A 20,417-nucleotide genomic window follows, 5' to 3' on the forward strand; every position below is an offset into this window, starting at 1 on the left:
AGCGCAGAGACTTATTGTGCAGCAACTGGATTGACTTTTTCTCGTGCGCGCAGGTCAGCGAAGGGGAGGCCCCACAGCACCCAACTCCTGCGCCCATCAGCTGGCGACCCCCGAACTTGCGCTTATCAGCCGGGAGGTCTGGCGACGGCCGCCGGTCTCCTTTGCCACCCCGCCCATCCTCGTCTCCTCTGCCCGTTCATGTTGAGCCCGCCGGGGCTTGACAGGGAGAGAGGGAGGGAAGGAGGAAGGGACTCCTCCTCCTCTCCTAAGCTTCAAATTACGATCGGCTTCCCAAGGGCGCCACAGTCCTCATGAAAGCGGGAGGGGAGAAGCAAAGGGGGCGAGAAAGCTCGCGGCAGGCTCGAAGCAGCACCTGTCAGCGTTGGTGACGAGAAATTCCCCACAAACCCAGGGAAGGGGTGGAGAAAAGGAGCCCCCTTTGGGAGGAAACTGCTACCTTCTTCTCCTTCGCTTTGCGCTCTTCTGGTTCTCGGCAGCTGGGCTGGCAAGCCTCTCCTGGCTGGAACTTCCTTTCCTTCCCTACCTCTTGGTCTCTTCCTCCTTCCCTCCCTCTCCCATTGTCCCTTCCTTCCTTCCTTTCCTTCGCCTCCCTCTTTGTCCCTCCTTCCCTCCCTCTCCCCCTTATCCCTTCCGTCCTTCCTTCCTTCCCTCTTGCCCAGGATCGGGACGAGCCTCTACAGCTGATCCATGCTTCTGCAGCTGTAGCTGCTCTCCTTGGATCCTGCCAAGCAAACTTGCTCGAGCTTTGATAGAAAACAAGCCACTTGCTAATTTAGCAGAAGCGCAAATTAGCTGTAGCCTGGCGCTGATCCTGGAGCTTCTGCTAGCTTAGCAAGCGGCACATCTTTCAGCGAAGCTGAGCAAGTGAGTTGGGCGGAGTTCTCCTGTCTCTGCCTGTGCAAAGGCAGGTTTGCCAGCAGCAAAGCCCCCAGCCACTCTGGCAGCCTATCCCCCTCCCCTTGTCCCTTCCTGGGCACGGGGGGGGGAGGAAGGAAGGAACAAAGAGGGATGGAAGTAAGGAACAATGAGAGAGGGAAGGAAGGAAGGAACAATGGAAGGAAGGGAAGGGAGGAAGGGACAAAGAGGAAAGGAAGGAAGGAAGGAAGGAAGGAAGGAAGGAAGGAAGGAAGGAAGGAAGGAAGGAAGGAAGGAAGGACGGAAGGAAGGAAGGGACAAGGGGAGAGAGGGAGGGAAGAAGGAAGAACTAAGAGGGAGGGGAAGGAAAGGAAGGAAAGAAGGAAGGAAGGGACAATGGGAGAGAGGGGGAAGGAGGAAGAGACTAAGAGAGGGGAAGGAAAGGAAGGAAACAAGGAAGGAAGGGACAATGGGAGAGGGAGGGAAGGAGGAAGAGACTAAGGGAGAGGAAGGAAAGAAGGAAGGAAGGGGAAATGGGAGAGAGAGAGGGAAGGAGGAAGAGACTAAGCAGGAGATGAAGGAAAGGAAGGAAGGAAGGGACAATGGGAGAGAGGGAGGGAAGGAGGAAGAGACTAAGGGAGGGGAAGGAAGGAAGGAAAAGGAAGGAAGAAGGGGGACAAGGGAGAGAGGGAGGGAAGGAGGAAGAGACTAAGCAGGAGGTGAAGGAAAGGAAGGAAGGGACAATGGGAGAGAGGGAGGGAAGGAGGAAGAGACTAAGGGAGAGGAAGAAAGGAAAGAAAGGGAGGGAGGGAGGGAGGGAGGGAGGGACAATGGGAGAGAGGGAGGGAAGGAGGAAGAGACTAAAGAAGGGGAAGGAAAGGAAAGAAGGAAAGAAGGGAGGGAGGGAAGGACAATGGGAGAGAGGGAGGGAAGGAGGAAGAGACTAAGGAAGGGGAAGGAAAGGAAGGAAAGAAGGAAGGAAGGGACAATTGGAGAGAGGGAAGGAGGAAGAGACTAAGGGAGGGGAAGGAAAGGAAGGAAAGAACGAAGGAAGGGACAATGGGAGAGGGAGGGAAGGAGGAAGAGACTAAGGGAAAGGAAGGAAAGAAGCAAGGAAGGGACAATGGGAGAGAGGGAGGGAAGGAGGAAGAGACTAAGGGAGGGGAAGGAAAGGAAGGAAAGAAAGAAGGAAGGGACAATGGGAGAGGGAGGGAAGGAGGAAGAGACTAAGGGAGAGGAAGGAAAGAAGGAAGGGACAATGGGAGAGAGGGAGGGAAGGAGGAAGAGACTAAGGGAGGGGAAGGAAAGAAGGAAGGGACAATGGGAGAGAGGGAGGGAAGGAGGAAGAGACTAAGGGAGGGGAAGGAAAGAAGGAAGGGACAATGGGAGAGGGAGGGAAGGAGGAAGAGACTAAGCAGGAGGTGGAAAGGAAGGAAGTAAGGGACAATGGGAGAGAGGGAGGGAAGGAGGAAGAGACTAAGGGAGGGGAAGGAAAGGAAAGAAGGAAGGAAGGAAGGAACAATGGGAGAGGGTGGGAAGGAGGAAGAGACTAAGGTGAAGGAAAGAAGGAAGGAAAGGACAATGGGAGAGAGGGAAAGGAGGAAGAGACTAAGGGAGGTGAAGGAAAGAAGGAAAAGAAGAAAGGAAGGGACAAGGGGAGGGAAGGAAGGCAGGCAGGCACCCTCCCCAGTCCCATCCCAGAGACTCACAGATCCCCCCCCCCACAGGCACTCTGCAACCTGAGTGTTCAGCTGGCCATGCCCCCTGGCCATTGATCACGTGACCCTGTGAATATCATAAGTATGAATCAGTTGGCAAGCATCCGAATGTAAATCACATGACCCTGGGGATGCTGCAACAATCATAAGTGTGAAAAATGATCATTAATTCGCTTTTCCAGTGCTGTTGTAACTTCTAACAGTCACTAAGCGAATTGTTGTAAGTCGAGGACTACCTATACTTTCCCATTTTTTCCTTTTTTTTTTTGGTCAAGTTTTTGATACCCTCCCCCCCCCCGGCCAGCTGGATGGTGGTTTGGGGGTCACCACAACATGAGGAACTGTATTAAAGGGTCACGGCATTAGGAAGGTTGAGAACCACTGCTTTAGAACATGAGATACATTTTTATCAATAGCTAGAAAAATGAGGTAGAGAGAAAGGAGTTTAACATGTATTAGTAAACTAAACATTGGAACCCAGACAGTATGTTGCTGATAAAACATTAAGGATTTGTGGTTATAAAAAAAATAATAAAATATTGAACAAAAAAAAGATCACCATCTCCTTCTAACTAATGAGGAAGTTTCTAAGAGCATCCTTTGGCAGGCTTAAAGCGTAAAGCCTTAGTTATACTAAATCTACTCAGAATTGACAATAAACAGTTTAGAGACAGTAAGAATAGCAAAATCAAAAGTGGCACTGTTAAGACCTATTATGTCTTAACTGTTCTATTATGTTTAGAACAGTTTCCCAAACTGTCTCCCTGAATTATGTTGGTTCTACAACTAATATAGTTTCCATCCACTTTAGTATGCAATAGGGTAGGATATCGTTCAGATTTGTATTTTATCAAAGCTACCAAAATTCACAAATTCAGCTGGCTAAAATTATAACATTAAGACTCTCAATGTGAAAGCATCCCAAAAAAATTTAAAATCCCATCTTGTGTATCATGTATTGTACATTTAATATAGGTATTTAGAAAAAACAATAATACTGTCATATGTACCCTTCCAAATAAAGTATTTATAATTATGAAATGTAATAATGTTAATGTGATTTTCTTTCCATCATTCAAATATTGAAAGATCTGTCTGAATCCCATTTATCTCTTTGGCTGTCATAGGAAAAAATGATGGCAACACAGAATGGGATGATTTTGTTTCATGTGTAATGAAATGGAAAAGGATGGCAAATACAAAATTTCAAACAACTGGATTCAGTTCAAAAATATATCAATGATCTTTTTTTAAAAAATACCCCAAAATACCCAAATAACATTTGAAAGCAAAACTGCTTCTGTGTGCATCTGTCCTACCACATTTTAGAAGAACGTTAGGTGGCTCCAGGTTGGACCTATTTTCCTATGGTTTTATGAGAAATTATTATAAAGATAATATACAGTTTTATGAGTACACAGATTGTATCACAGATTGTTCACATTTAAATTCTGCATCACTATTAAAACTCACAATATTTCAGTTTTCAATCTGGTCAAGACTCACTATGATTTATTCCTCTCTCAAATCTCAAGTCTGTCAGCAAGATGATCTGCTCAGGAAAAAAAATGGCCCGTGTATGCAACAATTAGACTGTCACATTTTATTTTATTAACATCAGGGTGAGCTATTAAAAAAAATCTGATTCAGTGTGTGAATCTGTAACTCTAAAGTTACTTGTAGTTTTGGCATAATTTTAAAAAGTCCTCTGCAGGAAATTGATTCAGACAGCTGATAAAAGCTGTTTCTGTTTCCCCCACACCCTGCTTGCTTAGGAAGAAGCAAAAATATATTAAGAAAGAAAATGTGAAATATTTGTTTCTATGTGTGTGTGAGAGAGAGAGAGACAGAGACACACAGAGAGAGAGAGACAGAGATTGTCATACCCATCCACTCCTTGTTCATCCAACCACAATTGGATCACCACCAATTCACATTGAGTCCATGTCGTGCTCTAATAGGCCATTGACACAGTGGTCTGAGCCCATTCAGATGAGGAATTTGCTGGGAGAAGATACTCAAACTTTCTAAGAATATATTTCCACCTTATATTAATTAAAGCAACATATGTTAGTGCCTCAGGCTCTTGGCCTGACTGTCTTTGTCTAAAGCAATGGCCTTTTCATAATCTTTGACAGGACCAGACTTACCACTGGTCTCTTTAGAAAGCTCATTGTGAGTGTTCTGAAGGATACACAAATTGTATCTTTTAAAATATTTTATGATTGAGGGGCGCCCACAAAGAAGAGGGAATCAGCCTATTTTCCAAAGCACCAAAAGGCAAGGCAAGAACCAATGGATGGAAACAAATCAAAGAGGAAAGCAACCTAGAACTAAGGAGAAATTTCCTAATGTTGAAAACAATCAATCAGTGGAACAGGTTGTCTTCAGAAATTGTGGGTGCCCCATCATTGGAGGTTTTCAAGAAGAGATTGGATAGCCATTTGTCTGAAATGGTGTAGACCAGGGGTAGTCAACCTTGGCTCTTTTATGACTCGTGGACTTCAATTCCCAGAATTCCTGAGCCAGCTTAGCTGGCTCAGGAATTCTGGGAGTTGAAGTCCACGAGTCATAAAAGAGCCAAGGTTGACTACCCCTGGTGTAGACTCTCCTGTTTGAACAGGGGGTTGGACTAGATAACTTCCAAGATCCTTTCCAACTCTGTTATTCTGTTATTCTGATCATGTACATATTATTACTGCTAAAGGAGAAAGAAGCACTTCTAAAATTATCCGGTTTAAGAACTTCCATTAGCAGAATAATTTTAAAAAATGATCGGACAACGTGAAGCATTCATAGTAATTTTGCATATTCAGTATGTCCAAGTAATAGCTATAATTATCTAGTGCTCCTGGGATTTGATTGTTGAACCTTTCTCTTATATCTAGCCATAGATATACATAGACTACAAAGGTTTACCTTATGTTTAAAATGTGGATTGTTTAAAAGGGAAATTCAGTGAGGAAATTAGTGGGCATACTTCATGGGCTCTTCGTAGATCTTTCTCGTAGTTCTAAAATGCTTATATCAGAAAAGGAGAGGCATAGCAGAAGATGATGAGAGACAGGGCTAAGCCAAATTCAAATTAACTTGTTCTTTAAATCACTTTCCTCCCATTAGTGGTAGAAACACACACATGCTCACATGCACACACACATTCTAGCAAGCTTTTAACTTCCTCTCTATTGCTTTATTATCTTTTTAACTGTTGGAAGCCACTCTAATTAATGCCTATTACATTGCAAGAGCAAAGCATTATTGTTTAAATAAAGAAGAATAAATACAGATAGGTCCAGAGAGTGGAATACTTTAATACAAATTTTGTATACCAGAACGGGAGTAAGAATAGCAGTAGCAACAGCCTGTGAACCTCCTCATAGCACTTTATAGCACTCTCTGTGCAGTTTACAGAGTCAGCATATTGCCCCCAACAATCTCGCTCCTCATTTTACCAACCTGGGAAGGATGGACAGCTGAACCAACATTGAACCTGTCACATTTGAACTCCATGCTGTGGGTAGAGTCAGCCTGCAATGCTGCATTCTAACCACTGCGCCACCACGACTCCTACAGAAGCAGACATTCAGGCCATCAGATCTAATCTCTGCTCAGTTTAAGGATTTTAGGAATGAAATTTGAAATGAAATCACAAGGGTTTTTCTTTAACTAGGTATAATCCCAGACTATATTAACAAGAAACTCATATTTTATTGAGATACAGGGTCATGGCTGTGAAGATAAACATTACCCAGCTTTGAAAGACAGATACAACAATGACAATATTTGATTGGTAACTTAAGAATTTAAGAACAAGCAACAATGGCAAAACTAACAGCATATATCCACAACAGAAGTTTAACCAAATTCAAACAAAAATGGTTCCTTGTACACAATATATCTCATAGCAAGAGAAAAGCAAATACTTACAGTATGGTTTTTAAGGGGTCTAAATGTTTATAAACACTGCAAATCAGAATGTAAAGAAAGGGAAAGTTAGAAATTAAATATCTATCTATTTTTTCCAAACTATTCCTTCTTTTTCTTTTTCATTTATAAATCACAATAAATAAACAGTACAGAATTTAATACTAACGTCAAACAAAAACCTTTCTCACATTAAAAAAATATTCAATGTATTTTGCAACTGGTTAGCAATGTCCATACGTAATATTAATTATACTTTAATCAATCTTAGCTCCATTATATTTTAGAAATCATACTGAACGCTGATACATTTTTAAAAGTTTGAGTAATCTAAGCCATTATAGTTTTAAAAATTTCTAGTTTCTTTTGTATAAATACTATTATACTCAGTTATTGCCTGTATTCAATCACATTTTATGATGCAGTAAAACAATTAACTTGGGGAGGAAAAAAAATAACTTAATTTTGAGCATCTTCGGCAAGGGATTCCCCAATGTTCCTAAGAAATTGTTTCCATTGTCAGATTTAAACTCTTGTTATTTTTGCAGTCTGCCCTCAGATATGATAAAAGATATGTCAATGATTTCTGTGTTACAGTCCTTCAAGGACTGTTATCTGATGCTGACTTTGCCCAGTTCCTGATGCAGCACTGTTGCCTGCACCTACCTTCTATCATCCTGGAAGGTGAGGTATGAAAAATAGATACTTGACACTTGTGACAGACATGTCATCTAAGAGAGTGATTGCACTCAGAGAAAAGAAAATATTGAAAGAAATATTATATCCTTTCTTTGCAGGATGCCACCAATCTTCACTCCTAAGTCCAATATCTAAAAACATAACATTTTGCATATAAACTCCGGTGTAGCCAACTTCGCTAGAGTGTTGATTCTTTAAAATTACCCTACACATTCTTTGAAAGAAGTTGATGAATATGATGTATGTCAGTCTTTTCTGCACTTGCCGGACTGAGATTCTATGCATTGCTTTTATATTTCTTCTTTAGATGTGTCTGTTTTACCAGGTAGACCAGACAAGAAGTATGACCAGATAAGCTAATTCTACTTTATTGTAAAGCTACATGAACAGAATATTGCAAGCCTGAAAGGACAAATCTCCTTCCATCATTTTTACAGCCCAATAATTTAAGGAGGATCCACCCCCAAGCCTCTTCTTCCATCCATTGCGCATCTGTGGGTTATGCGCTCTCTTATCTGACCATTCCCAAGACAGCATCTCTTGAACCAGTATCTCAAGGTTGTTCCCACTTATGTGCAAGGCAAGTGTGCAAGGCAAAAGGAAAAATAGGGGTTTACCTAGTGCAGGGGAAGGCAACCTTGGTTCTTTTATGATTCGTGGACTTCAACTCCCAGAATTCCTGAGCCAGCTATGCTGGCTCAGGAATTCTGGGAGTTGAAGTCCATGAGTCATAAAAGAGCCAAGGTTGCCTACCCCTGATCTAGTGCATACCTCTGGGTATCTCCAGAGGGCAGCAAAATCTATACAATGATGGGTGTGACATAATAATGCAAGTTGCCTTCTTTTTGTTTGTATATATAGTGGTGACACATTCATATCTGTGCAACAGCCAAAAAAAAGCTAATACAGTCCTGGGTTGCATAAAGAGAAGCATAGAATCAAGATCACGCAAAGTATTAGTATCACTTTATAAAACCCTAGTAAGACCACACTTGGAATACTGCAGCCAATTTTGGTCACCATATCACAAAAAAGATGTTGAGAGTTTGGAAAAAAATCAGAGAAGAGCAACCAAGATGATCAAAGGCCTGGAGACTAAAATATATGAAGAACGGCTGCAGGACTTGGGTTTGGCTAGTCTAAAGAAAAGAAGAAATAGGGGAGACATGATAGCAGTATTCCAGTATTTGAGGGGCTGTCACATAGAAGAGGGGGTCACTTTATTCACCGAAGCACCAGAGGGAAGGATGAGAAACAATGGTTGGAAACTGATCAAACAAAGAAGCAACCTAGAATTAAGGAGAAACTTCCTGGCAGTGAGGACAATTAACCAGTGGAACAGATTGCCTGCAGAAAACGTGGGCGCTCCATTACTGGAGATTTTTAAGAAGAGGCTAGACAGTCACTTGTCTGAGATGGAATAGGTTCTCCTGCTTAACCAGGGCGCTGGACTAGAAGACCTCCAAGGTCTCTTCCAGCTCTATTCTATTCTAAAAATATGCAAAAGGAGAGGGTTGGATCACAATTCCACATCTGCTATTTTGCTCATTTTAATGCACCCCATATCCGTGCATGTTTGAATAAGGAGGATATCACATGAGAAATAAAAATGTTTTGTATTTCCCCCAAAGATCTTTGGTTGTATAGTAATTTGACAATGGTAGTAATATTTTTTTAAAAAATTACTGAATCAATAGCTTATTTATCCATAATCATTTTTAATAAAGAGATGGTAAGACCAGCAAAATGAGTTTTTGCCTCTTCATCAGGGGCCTGCTGCACCTAAGATCAACTGGTCAAGTAATTCCTTTATCACAGCTCTGCCGCTTTCTTGAGAAGAATCTTCTAAAAAACGGCTTTTAAAAACATGCTATCTCATTTGTCTCTGATGAAGAACAGGTCCTGTGATCTGCAAGATTACAGAGAAATAGTAATATATGGTTATAGTAGTCTTAAATACTCTATTTAAACGTTAAAATAGATTACAATATTCTAATATCCCTAGTCTAGAAGGACTAGGGAGATAAAAATACATGTAATTTCTGATAAGAATTTAGTCATCTTTCAAGTCTTGTTCTTTCCTTGTCTAATTCTGTCCAGTTATTTTGGGGGACACCAGAATATCAATGACTAATGGCCTTGGTGCTGGAGCAGCAGAGTCTTGTAATATAATATGAGAAATCAAAGATCAGGGAGACTGAATTAAAATATTTTGGATGACTGCATTAATGTTCTACACAATTAGCAACATTGACTAGAAATCCGACACGTTCAGAATCTGCAGTGGAACCTCTTCATTCAAAGCTTATTATTGCTGGTATTTTTTACATATATGCATAGCTTCCTAAGATCTCAAAGAAGAGGAATGTTGAATTAATAGGCACCCAAGCAGTAGCAGGGAGACCTTCTCTGAACTCTTATTTTTAATTAATGTAACTGCTAAAACAGAAGAGGGGGCTGAATTATGGATCATTCACTTGATAAAGAGCAATTTGTCCCCATGCTTCTATCCCCTACAGTAAATTGCTAGAGGATAGCTTAGAAATGACAGCCAGTTTGGTGTAGTGATTAAGACATCAGGCTAGAAACCAGAAAATCAGGAGTGCTAGTCCCATCATAGGCATGAAAGCCAGTTGAGTGACCTTGGGCAAGTCATTCTGTCTCAGCCCTAGGAAGGAGGCAATGGCAAACCACTCGTGAAGAACCTTCCTAGGAAAACTATAGAGGCTTGTCCAGGCACTTTCTCAGAATTAGACATGATTGAACAGAAGGAGAGAAAAGAGTTTAGGTATATGGATCACTAATATGCAGGTAGCTTTCTTTTCCACTCATTTATCACAGGTCAAGGTTAACATATCAACAAAGGAAAACATTGTAGCTCAGGGTTGAAATGAGGGGTCATTAGTGCTCTCTGGATGTGGTTGTTTGGATGCAAATGTTCCTTACTCAAACTGGGTAATATCATCAGAAAACAACCAAGTTCAGAGAGCACCAAGGACCCCCCAAAGTTAATGTATGAAGCAAACTCCAGATGGGGCATGGATTGGGGGCCTTTTCACCCAACACCTTTTTTTACCTTATTTTTGCAAACTTTCAGCACACCATGTGGGAAAGCACCAGGCTGAAAAAGGAAATGGAGAAGAGAAACCATGAGAGTGATTGGCCAGGACAGTAGGCACATGAGTAACCAGGTAGTCACATTGACCATCAGGCAGGAGCAGGAGGAAGGTAGTGAGAAGTCAGTGGCTGAAGAATGTGGAGAGTGATGGGTAAGCAGACCCAGGTGAGCAAATGTCCTGGTTGTCTCATGTGTAACCAGGAAAACCAGCAGGAGAAGCAGTCTCAGTGACCACCACACAGCAAAGAAATTTTTCTGGAGTACCAGTCAGCTAGGAGAAGCAAGTCCTCTATCTTTCTATGATGTATTTTGTCTTTTTCTTGTATTTATTATTACTGTAGGAATTGATCTGGATCTTTTTTTTCAAAACTTGTTGCTTGTTAGGCTCCAAAAGGCAAGAGTCAGAGAATGTGAAAGTTCACTGTGCTGGACAGTTGAGAGAATTGGTTCCTACTTATAGGGGCTCAATAAATTTGTGACCCAGTTGCTTAAAGTCCTACCTGCAGGAAGTGATGCCATTCTCATAGGCATTCCTGCAGGGCAGTTAAACTCTTTTGCTACAAGGAAGAAAATGTTTCTTGCCTTTGCCTCCTTCATGCAGACCAGGCTGCTATCTGGGGTTGTAACCAACCCCAGATGGCCCTTCTGCCAAGCCTTCCTTTTATTACCCCAAACTAAGTTACTAACCCTAGATTCATCTGATTTTAGTGTGATAGTAGGAAGAATTAAATGCTGGCATCTTGGCTTTTGATCAGGGTTTTATTATTATTATGCTTTATTCTTACACCTCTTTACAGTATTTTATCCTTATAAGATATGTTTTTCCCCCTCCTTAAAGGCATCCTAGAAATATTTTAAGGAAATTCACTCTGGTGAATTTAGCATTTCCATTTGATATTTGTAATTCACAACAGAATCCCTTCTATTTCACTTAACTATTTCAGGAACGCCATAAGGAATCGAGAAAAGTTGTCTTCAAAGCCAATTCTGACCATTGATAGAATAAGGGAGGGAGGGAGGGAGGGAGGGAGGGAGGGAGGGAGGGAGGGAGGGAGAGAGAGAGAGAGAGAGAGAGAGAGAGAGAGAGAGAGAGAGAGAGAGAGAGAGAGAGAGAGAGATGCCAAATCTCAAAGATTTTCTTTCAATAAAGAATTCCTTATCAGATTTTTTTTCTTTTTAAATATCAGTTGGCTTATCATTAAGCTTCAGAGGTTCTTAAATTGCTTATTGGAGTTTATTTGTCAAATAACTCAGGGTATAAAAGTAGAACCATAAACATTAATTGAGCAGCCATTAAGCAGGATGGCTCTTTGTTTTTGGTTGATCGTGAACATAAAGCTTCATACCCTCTGGTGGGAAACAATTAGACATGATGATGAACACGCTATTAAATTCCACTCTTACCACCCTTTTGATTTCAGTTGAGCTGGGTAAAATAGCAACCAACTGCAGTCAATAAGCAGGCACCCATGATGGGAAGTCATATTTTTACTCTCATGTCATGGCCTGTTATGAATGGCATAAAAGATCTAATGCTTTATCCTAATGGCAGTGACTAATGATCGTCATTATCTTCATTTATGCTCATAAAAATCTTTCTCCAGGGAGTCTGATCATAAATAGAACACTGTTTAAAATTAAACAGTGGTTTTTTTTTTTAAAGGAAACACAAGATGTAAAATCAACTTAAATACCAGAGGTGGGGTGCCTAAATTATTTTACTTTAATTAGTGTATGATAATAATAGTTGTCACATGCTAATTTTGTTTTTAGAAATGGATTGAAACATTTATATTCAAATGTGCTATGCAGCACATTATTCAGCCTCCCGTCTATATTTGAACGCCATAGAGTTCAAAAGGTCATTCATGGCAAGAACTCAAATGTTCAAACCCAACTCAATTGTTTTCATTTCCAGCCAATGGTTTCCCCTTAACTTTCACATCTCTTTTAAAACAGGTGGGTTGAAAAACTAAAAAGTAACTCAACAAAGATGATTAGGGGACTGGAGGCTAAAACATATAAGGAACGGTTGCTAGAATTGGGTATGTCTAGTTTAACGAAGAGAAGGACAAGGGGGGACATGATAGCAGTATTCCAATATCTCAGGGGCTGCCATAAAGAAGAGGGAATTAAGCTATTTTCCAAAGCACCTGAAGGCAGGACAAGAAGCAACGGGTGGAAACTAATCAAGGAGAGAAGCAACCTAGAACTAAGGAGAAACTTCCTGACAGTGAGAACAATTAATCAGTGGAACAACCTGCCTCCAGAAGCAGTAAATGCTCCAACACTGGAAGTTTTTAAGAAGAGACTGGACAGCCATTTGTCTGAAATGGTGTAGGGTTTCCTGCCTGAGCAGGGGGTTGGACTAGATGACCTCCAAGGTCCCTTCCAACTTTACTACTATTACTAATTAGGGCAGCAGACTTTAGGTATTCATTCAGTACATTAAAACACAGAGACATACAGTATATCTATGGAGATATTCATCCACAAGCACCCTCTTAGTGCTAAGAGTAAGAGGAGCAAAAAGCTTGCAAAAGAAAGCCAACCCGAGTTATAAATTTGACACTGCCAGCTTGGAGGTTTCCATTTTCTTTGGCAAGAAAGACAGTAAATTTCCTCATCCATTCCTGATTTCAGTTATGAATTCTGCTTCCTTGACAGGTACAGAGCACTTCATTATATGCACACTCGGAAACTCTTAAACGGATGAGGCAGCTATTTGCATCTGATAGAAGTTAAGTGGGACATTAAATTAATGCCAAACAAGTGAGTGCACATTTTGGTGTCATTATGAATGGCTGAAGTGCAGCACGAATGTGTGTGATTCTTATGTGCTGACAACTCCTATATTTTTTTGAAATTTCTCCAAGAACTAGACATGTAAGAATAAATTGCCACCTTGGACGATACAATTAGTAGAAGAGGTAGTCACAATAAGTGTGCATTTGTCTCTCAAAATATAATAAAGTATTAGTAATTGCTGATTTTTTTTTCTAGCTTGAGATGAAAGGAGACCTATTTTTTGCAGTGAGGGACAATGTAATTGTAGGAAAACTTCAACCATAGGTAAACGGTATTGTTTAGAAGATAAGGACAGCAGTTACTGAGTTAGCATAAATGTAGCATACCAACCAACCCATGTTTAGTAATATATTGGGTGAGATTTATCCCAAAGTCAGCGTGGATACAACCTCACATTGTCAGAAGCTGGAGGTGTAGTCTAGGTATCCTGCATAGATCCTTTTCTTTCCCAAAACAAAGGCTGCTGTAAAAATTATGGAAAATTAGAGAAAATTTGTACATGGCAAATTTTGTACAGAACATTTTTTTGCATAGAATATGGATTATTTGGGAGTGGAATATGCACACTGACTGATTTGGGTTTTAATGCAAATATACTTATGGTAAATTAGACATGTAGTAATAAGCAGTGGTGGGATTCAAATATATGAACAACAGGTTCTCTGTGTGGATGCCATTTCCAGAAGTCCATTCTGGGCCTGGGCAACAAAAAATTAGCTACTGTTCGGGCCAAACTGGTGCAAACTGGCTGAATCCCACCACTGGTAATAAGGAAGAGAAGCTTTGTTGAACCAATTTTTTTTCACTCATTCTCAAGCTATTTACTTTACTTCAACCATATGATTTTTCTAGACAGAGAAGCATCATATAAGCACCAATGATCACAGTCCTCTTACCAGTTGGTTTCCAGACATATCCAATGCCTATCCAGTGCTTCATTGCATTTCTTTTGTACCACAGAAAAGACCCTCACTTTTATCTTTAAATTTGGCATCCAGGTTACACAAAGGAAAGCATCTAGCTGTTCCCCTAACTCAAGTCATTCTCTTGACTTTGGGGTCACCGTTGACAAAACTGAATAGTACTGCTATGCAGCACATTATTCAGCCTCCCGTCTATATTTGAATGCCATAGTGTTCAGAAGGGCATTCATGGCAAGAACTCAAATGTTCAAATGGGAACAACCAAGAAACCCAATTCAATTGTTTTCATTTCCAGGCAATGGTTTTCCCTTAACTTTCATATCTCTTTTAAAACAGGTGTGTTGAAAGACTAAAAAGTAATTCAACAATTAGGGCAGCAGACTTTAGCTATTCATTCAGTACATTAAAACACACAGACATACAGTATATCTATGGAGATTCTCAGTCATCCAGGGCATAGGTGTCCCAAAGATGCTTTTTCACGAGGCAACTGGACTTTCTTGTTTTTTCTTTGAAGACGTTTTGCTTCTCATCCAAGAAGCTTCTTCAGCTCTGACTGGATGGTGGAGAATGGAAGGATTTATATTCCTTGGAGACGACTGGATATACAACACACTCCTTTCAACAGTTCCAAGAAGGCCCCACACTCATTTGCATTGCTCAGATGACCCTGAGGACACAGACAAACTCCCAAGTGGCCTCAATGACTCTTTAAAAGAATGCAAATGACCAACTGTCTGCAAGGAATATAAATCCTTCCATTCTCCACCATCCAGTCAGAGCTGAAGAAGCTTCTTGGATGAGAAGCGAAACGTTTTCAAAGAGAAAAACAAGAAAGTCCAATTGCCTCGTGAAAAAGCATCTTTGGGGACACAGATATGTGTCTGTATATGTATACACAAATAGAAAAACCTTGTCCATTTTTCCTTATGCTGGGAATTAAATTAATTCAAATGAGGAGGGGGCTATGAAAAAAATAACACAAAATTCAAAACTGAATAAATAGAATCTGTGAACTGCCATCAGATGTTTTGAAATCCCCTAGATTATATGATTCAAAGGGGACTGGACAAGGCTGTCAATGTTTCTGCTTTCGATAGATTGATACCATCTCCAGGATTATAGGCAGTTGGTTGCTAAAGAGCAACAGAGATCTTTTGCCTCCCCGTTTTGTTGGCTGGCCATAAGAGCACATAAAATCCTGGATCAGACCTTGCTTTGGTTTGATCTGGCAGGGATCCCCTCATATAATTTCAGAGTATTGACATTGGACTAGATATGGGATATTCCTAGAATAGGATCTTGTGAGGCTCCCTACACCAGCTCCATGACTTCTCTTGCCCCGTGAATGTTCATAGAAAATGTGAATTTAATGAACAAGGAAAATCCCAATGGCCAATCAGTCAATCAGTCATTTTATTTTGGTCACTGACCAGCAAAACTAAGAGTCACAACTGATTAAAGTAAAATAAGCTATAAACACTAACACTAACGACCAAAATGATAAGTTAAAGTTTAAAAATTTGTGGGGTAAAAATTAATATAGTAAAGTATGATGCAATATATATAAGCAAAATAAATGATTGTTGAGACTAACAGAATAATAAAACTACTGATCTGAAATATGCAGAATTATTGTAATACTAAAAGCAAAACGTTATGGAAAAGTTGTAATTAATATTATAGCTAGAAAAAAGTTTGAAAAAAAATATGTGTAACAATAGAGGAGACATTGAAAGTTGAGACCCTATCAAATTGCTCATGTATATTTACTCATATTGACTATGTTAATAACCATTATCCAAGCTTGTTCAGGTCAACATCCAAATTTTCACACAGTTGGAAATAAAATAGTTTTGGGATTATTCCCTTTATGATCAAAGTATATGCATTTCTGAAAATTTGGCATCAAGCTAAGCTACATTTCCCCTGCTCGTGTTCTTTTAAAAAGAGCCATAAATATTTGCATAAGTACATGAAATGAAAGACAGAGAAGCTAGCAGTTTGTAGCGGGGACCTTTAAACTTTAATTCTGTAAAGCATATATTACTTTTTCTTCATTAGATTTCCAGTGAGAATGTTGAAAATATTAAGTACCATGCAATCCACCAGAATTAGATTCCAATTGTTTTCACAATTTTCAAAGCCTTTCTGAGATTTTAAAATGATTTTAAGTCACAGTGAAGATGACAAATGAATGCTTATCAAACCAGTGGGAAATGTTTCTTGTTTTCCTGAAAGAAGACTGCTGTTTTGGCTTTTAAACTAACCTAACCTATTCCAGTTACCAAATACTGAATCACAAATTAGACTTATTTGAATATTATGGTACCTGCTTTCTTTTTCTTTTTCTTTATAATTACTCCTACACAAACCTTCAAGTAATTAAAGGTAGAGTTTGCACTCATTTTTGTCTGCATATATAAAGACATTTCAAGGAAGTTTCTTTTGTACCTCTGAAATGAGTTAAAAAGATATCTCTTTTAGCATTAAGCTAATGTTTGTTTTCTTTTGCTGTCTTTCCTCCCAGCATCAGTTCTCCTGTACTTGTTTTGCTTCCCTTCCTTTCTCCTTTCCTTTCCCTCTCCTTCCTTTCTCCTTTCCCTCCCCTTCTTTTCTCCTTTCCCTTCCCTTTCGCTTCCCTTCCTTTCCAAAAATCAAATAAACCACATACAAAAATGAAGAAAATTAAGTGCTGTTGCTGTTGTTGTTAAAAAACAGGGTGGATGATTGTCCCATACACCCTGTGTAAGAATTTTCAAATGTACTAAGTGGTGTGATTTCATTCCAATCAAAGGAAGAGCCATCTGGCTCCATTATAAGACTGGCTGATTTGATAATAGGCACAAAGAAACAGTTTGCAATATTTAAGCATGCCAGAGGCAGCTAAAGATTAGAATATTAAGTCCTAACTTTAAGTAGTAGAAATAATACTGCCATCAGCTAACTATCTCACTCCAGCGCTCTTCAGTTATACAGTATTGAGATTGGTTCCAAATGACTCAGTTGGCTGTGCATTAGAGGAATTAAAACCCAGTACAACTGAAACAAGTCAAGTGAGGAAGTGACTTCTTATCTGAACATGTATGAAAGGTTCTGCTGAAATGCTAGACACCTATTGCATCAGGACATCTTAGCCCCTTCTCTAAAATATCTGGATGGCTAATCCTGAAAACACATCAGGTGCAACAACCAATTTCTCAGAGATGCAAGTGCTTTTTGGAAATTCATAAGCAGGATTTAAAGTCATCTTTCTCCAGTAGTGATGCTCCATAAACATCATAGATAATTGCCATTGATGATTTAGTGTATAAAAAACAATTTTGTGTATATAACAGAATAACAGAGTTGGAAGGGACCTTCAAGATCTGCTAGTCCAACCATCTGCATAAGCAGGAGACCCTGTACTATTCCAGACAAATGGTTGTCCAATCTCTTCTTAAAAATCTCCAGTGATGGAGCACCCACAATTTCTGAAGACAAGCCATTGTTCTCACTGTCAGGAAATTTCTCCTTAGTTCTGGGTTGCTTCTCTTCCTGATTAGTTTCTATCCATTGCTTCTTGTCCTATGTACAGGTGCTTTGGAAAATAAGTTGACCCCTTCTTCTTTATGGCAATCTCTCAAGTATTCAAACCTATCATGTCACCCCTAGTCCTTCTTTTCACCAGACTAGACAAACCCAATCCCTGCAACCATTCTTCGTATAGTTTAGCATTCCCCCCCCCAAATCATCTTTGTTGGCTCTTCTCTGCACTCTTTCCAGAGTGCGACCAAACCTGGATACAATTTTCCAGGTATGGTCTCACTAAGGTATTATAAGGTGAAATTAACACTTCACATGCTCTCGTTTCTATCCTTCTATTAATAAGGCCTACAATTGCATTGCCTTTTTAACATCAGAAGCCCTTCCAAAATGCAAGTCATATTTGCTCATAATTTGAAGATAGGACCAAAAAGTATATTTGGTGAAAAAAACAGCTGGCCATCAACTTCAGTATTTTGTTTCTGACCATGCAAATTGTTACTTCTACTTGCTATAGGCATGCCAAACTCACGACGTCATGTAACGTCGCGTGACGTCACGTGATGTCACACAACGTATCGGGACTTTTTTCCCATTACCGGCAATGGGGTGGGCACGGTTTCGGCATGACGCCTGAATTAGAGCTTCAACTTCAAGTCTGAGTCAAAAGCAATATTTGCAAATCCCAAACACCATTTCTCCTATTCACCAACTATGGAGATAAATAAAAACTGTATTTAAAAAAAAAATCAGAAAGAATGGGATAAAATATACAGGCATTGACTGCCATCCAAGGGAATTCAGCAGTTGTAGGCATGCAGTAAACTTCTTTAAATTATTTTTGCTTCTACTAAACCCCAAAAGTGACTATTAGTTTAACAGTGAATTTTCTCCTTTTGGAGAAAAATCTCCCAAATGTCAGGCAAACATGGGGAAAAGGTGCAAGAACCATGCAAAAAACCTTTTGAAATACAGAATTGAAAGATTATTTCCCCCAAGAGCAGAAAGACATTGTGAAAATTTACTTTGGTTATTTTTTTTTTTAAAAAGAAAGTTATGTAAGAAGGGGTACAGATTTTGCAGGTAAATTTCCATGCTTCTCAATTTTTTAAAGAAAGGAAAGTTTTTATACTTTTTTAAAAAAAACGGGCAGAATAAATAAGTAACACAATGCAACTTTATTTTAACAGGTTTAACAAAGAGGGAGAGCTTCAATTATTAATAAAGGTCCAGTAAATTGAAGAGGCAACATTTCAGTAAATGCCATAAACTACGGTACAATTTGATCAATTCTGCTATAAAATCTGTCTTCAATGACTAGGAAAATCAAAGTTTAATTGAATGTGCAACTGTTGTCTCAGACCAACATGACTGGAAAGCTTCTGAAATTTCAAGCCTGATGATTAAAGGCTACATCCTCAACTCCTTTTTTCCCCTCAAACTATTTTTTATAGAAAAATAAATCCTAAAAGAAATGGGGGAGGGGGTTAACATGAAGTTGTGAAGTCAAATGTTCATACCAAATTAATTCTGATCATGTTGAAAAGATCCTGCTTTATAAAGCCACATTATCATGTGACAGCCCTTGAATTTTAGAATTCAGTCAAATTCAATGCATTTATATGCATGCACACAGAGAGAGAGAGAGAGAGAGAGAGAGAGAGAGAGAGAGAGAGAGAGAGAGATGGAATGTAGTGATTAAGGTGCTACACTAGGAATAGAGAGACATAGGGTCTAATGCTTGGCTGTCCTTGGATCACTCACTGCTCCCAGCCTTCAACCAGGAAGTTGAAATGCTTCTATCTTACATTACACATAGGATCAGTGTGGTAGATTGTGGCCCACAACATCCAGTGAAAGGTTCTTCATTCCGCAATGGATTGATTTGGGCTGAAAATAATAGTGCATGTTCACACACACGTTTTTTTGGGGGGGATGGGGATTGTAACCTAAATGATTGCATTTGTAGACCATTATGGCCTATGCCTTGGCACTTATGAATGGAATAGGAAGTGCTTTATCATTCTTGTTTGGCTGTGGTCATGAAAGAATAATGAAGGATCCAAAATGTTCATGGAGCTTATTTGTATTGGGCTGCACAGGTGTGTTTGTGTCACTGATAATTAATGACTGACTGAATCTCATTCCACTGTTTCCACAGGCTGTTGACAACTGTAGAGCAGAAAAAGATGTGACGGCCAACAAATCAAAACATTGTGCTTGTAAAGGTCAAAATGATCTTTTGCTCTTCACCCTTCTGAGAAGGAAACACAGGGAATACAGCACCATCGGTCCACCTACCCCAAAGTCGGAGGGGGAAGTGAGAAAGAAATTGTAACAAAGCAGGGAAAAAACAGTAGAACAATAAATCTTTTGGAAGTGTTGAAAAAAAAGTGAAGTGCTTGTGAATCAATCTTAGTGGGGAGAGTTCTTATTGCCCAGGACCAATAATACTCTAAATAAGATTGATCCAGTGTACAGCCTTGATTAATGGACAAAGAACTCCCTGTGATATTTCACATGAGATGGCTTGGTTTAATGAATGCGCTGCAAGACAATAATGTCATTTAACTCCTGCACATTTCTCAGTAATTAAGAATTTTACTTAAGGAAAGAAAATAGTACCAACTCGTTCCTTATAAAAACTCTTATAATGCACAGAACCTGGGTTTATATCTAGGGAGGAGAGGTGGTATTTGCGTGCATATTTCAGTGCAAGATATTAAGAAGGCTATCTATGTTCAGATCCTGCTTATGAGCTTCCAGCATCTGGTGGCTAGCTGCCTTCACAGGATTTTGCCCAGCTCTAGAACATAAAACATAGAA

The 20,417-nt window shown here is 39.7% G+C and overlaps 1 long non-coding RNA gene across 1 annotated transcript in view; it reads left to right on the forward strand.

Moving 5' to 3' along the window:
- LOC120297549 overlaps positions 1-20,316 on the forward strand; it is a 40,094-nt gene extending 19,778 nt beyond the window's left edge. Inside the window, exons 2-4 of the long non-coding RNA XR_005553836.1 lie at positions 13,003-13,107; positions 18,782-18,866; positions 19,753-20,316. This is a non-coding gene — a long non-coding RNA (uncharacterized LOC120297549). The remainder of the gene's footprint in view (positions 1-13,002; positions 13,108-18,781; positions 18,867-19,752) is intronic.
- The last annotated feature ends 101 nt before the right edge of the window (positions 20,317-20,417 follow it).

The sequence above is a fragment of the Crotalus tigris genome, unplaced genomic scaffold (assembly GCF_016545835.1).
Source record: "Crotalus tigris isolate CLP2741 ecotype Arizona unplaced genomic scaffold, ASM1654583v1 scf7180000023635.1308423, whole genome shotgun sequence".
Taxonomy (NCBI): Eukaryota; Metazoa; Chordata; class Lepidosauria; order Squamata; family Viperidae; genus Crotalus; species Crotalus tigris.